Raw genomic sequence first — 2,770 nt, 5'->3', positions numbered from 1 at the left:
AAAAAAAAAAAAAAAAAAAAAAAGCAAATATTTGCAGTAGAGCTAAACCTCCCTCTGATAGCTAGGACTGGAATTAAAGGCAGCCACACTGTGGCTTTGCATATTGCAATCCTGACTCCCAGCGTAGTTTTCCTCTTTCTTTAGACCTGTTCAGCAAAGGACCTGCCTGCTCCACGGAGAGCTGTTCYTGCCACTTCAGCCGCTTCCCAGCAAAGCGATTCCAGTCACACACTTGCAGATATTTCCATCTAGCCTTCATTCTTTCAGGACCCTTTTGCATCTGTCTTCTCTTGCAGTTCCCGAGCTGCAGAATGGCTCTGAAACCTACTACTCTGCAGACATCTTTCTACAAAATAATAATGATAGGGGAAAAAAAAAAAAAAAGAACAGAGCTGAAAACAAAACGTAACTGACATAACTGAAGTCCCTCCCCCAAGGCATAGAAACCCAAATCCCTTTAGCATCATTTAATCATAGCTATGTCCCCGCAGCCAGTGCCCTTTGTTATTACCGTGCCAGAACAGAATATTTACCGTGATCGTCGCTAATATCCTCAGTGCTCTCCCCACCCCGGTTCTCCATCTCCCAACTCTTTCTCTGCTCCCTCTTTAACCTCCTTTCTTTCTCCATCCCCCGGTCATTTTGCAACAGGATGTTTTGGTTCATAGCCCCCCCCACCAAACATACACACACATACACTTTTTTTCCCCCCGACCATTTACAAACTTTTGTATTTCAGGGCTCTGGACAAGGAGGCGATGCTGCTGCTGCAGGCCGTGGGTGCCTAGTGTATTTTGGACTCACATGTGCTTGTGTTTCCCTGCGCACCCTGTGCCCGTGTGCTCTGAATTAAAAAAAAAAAATAAAAAGAAAAAAAAATGAAAAAAAAAAAAAGAAAATAAAAAGACGAAAAAAAGCAATGCTTGTCTATCCTCTCCCTACACGAGGAATCCAGGCCAGTGCGATGTGGAGCTCAATAAGAAACTGCATGAATAAACACGAATAGAAAGTTGTGCTCAGCTAACCGAAGAAATCAGAGCAATACCAGGGCACCAACGTCCACGTTTCTTTTCACTTTGGGCCGGGGCTGTAATCTCACCGGGCTATGCTAAAAATTAAGGGCAACGGGCAGGAAGGGCTCGAGCCCCTCTCAAAGGCCTCTGAAACCGATCGGGGGCACGGGGCTGTAAGATAAGGGGCGGCCTCGCCCGGCCTGGAGCTCAGGAAGAGCCCAGGGCGGCCTGGGGGGGCGGTGCGCCCCAAAACGGGGGGGCCCCGAGGCGGCCGCTCTGCCACCCCGACGGCGCGGCGCCCACGGGGGCTCCCGCGGAGGCTGCGCAGCCGCAGCTGGCTCCTGGCCTCGGGCCTCCGCCGAAATATCGATCCGCCGCACTTCGGCTTCCGAGTAATTTCATCTTAATCAGGAGTCAGGCTTGTCGCGGGCAATAAAGTAGCGCTAGAGAGGGCCCGTCGATAAAGCCTGGCCCAGGGACGGTAGGAGCCCGGCTCTCCATATTGCTGCTCTCGGTAAGCCCTATTTTGCCGGGGCAGTCGCTCTTAGAGGGCGCGCAGGCTGAAACGCCGGTTTTCTTAGATTTACATCCCTCTCAGTCATTCAGATTTTCAATGCAAATCCTGCAACATCCCCACGTAGGCATTGCGGGGGCCAGCGCAACGTTACGCGCACCGAGCGCAAGCGGCCGCGCTCCGCGTGGCGCAGCCTGCGCGCCCGTGGGTCCCCCTTATCCCGGGGGACATTGGACCGCGGCCACCAGCAGAGACCTCCCAGGGGAAAGGCCGGGTCTGGCCCCAGAGCCTCTGCTCGACGGCGGGAGCAGGAGCTCCTGGCCGCGATCGCTGCCCACAGAGGGAGGGAGGCTACGGGTGATTCCCGGTATCTGGGAGATTTAATAGGGAAGGGGGCGATATGAAAAATCCACAGCTACCTATGCAAGGAGAGCAAGGAGCGCTGAACGGAGAGGAATTACTGCTGGCCGCTCGACGCCTTCTAGCTGCAGCTTCGAGACATGGAAATGAAGGAAGGGGGGAAGAAAGAGAAAAGAAATAGAGAATCTTTTCACGCCTTTGAATCTTCGAAGATATTCAGTCTCGATAAAAATAAAGCAGCCTCGGAATGACACTCCTCCGAGCGAGGAGCAAAAATATTGCACTTAAAAATAACGTACCGCTACGGAAGATGTCCTGCCTACCGAAAGTCGTGGAGACAGCAAGGGATACGCGACTCCAGGGACCGGGATTGCCCCCACCTCTCCTCGCCCCACACTTCCAGCAAGGCCTCTGTCCCTTCGCTGCGAAAGGAGCAAAGAGAAGCACCAGCTCCAGCCAGACTCGTCAGAGAGTGGCCCCCATCTAGGCACCTTTAATTCCCTCACGGTTTTTCTTTTCTCTCCTCTAAATGCTAAATAGGGCTGATGGAGGAGGAAAGGAACAAKCCATTTCTCCCATGCGGACGATGCGCGGGAGCGCTGCTGTTCCCCCCTCCTTGTTCATGCCTTGCCGCGCAAGGCCGATTTGGGCACCAGGGCCTTATTTTCTTTTAAATCCCATTCCCCATGCATGTTCCCGACGGAGCAGGGAGCTCAACCCTGGCGGGGAAGGGAAGGCAGCCGAGCGCCGCGGAACCGCCCGCGGGAGCCGAAGGGGCGGCGGGCGTTGCGCGGGTCGCAGCACGCAACGCCCGGAGACGAAACCCCCGCGGGGCTGGCGGGGGTCCCCGACGTTGTCCCCACCGCTCCGCTTTCCCGCTTCC

The sequence above is a fragment of the Nothoprocta perdicaria genome, unplaced genomic scaffold (assembly GCF_003342845.1).
Source record: "Nothoprocta perdicaria isolate Ctin4 unplaced genomic scaffold, notPer1 scaffold_43, whole genome shotgun sequence".
Taxonomy (NCBI): Eukaryota; Metazoa; Chordata; class Aves; order Tinamiformes; family Tinamidae; genus Nothoprocta; species Nothoprocta perdicaria.
Note: the sequence above shows the minus strand (reverse complement) of the source record.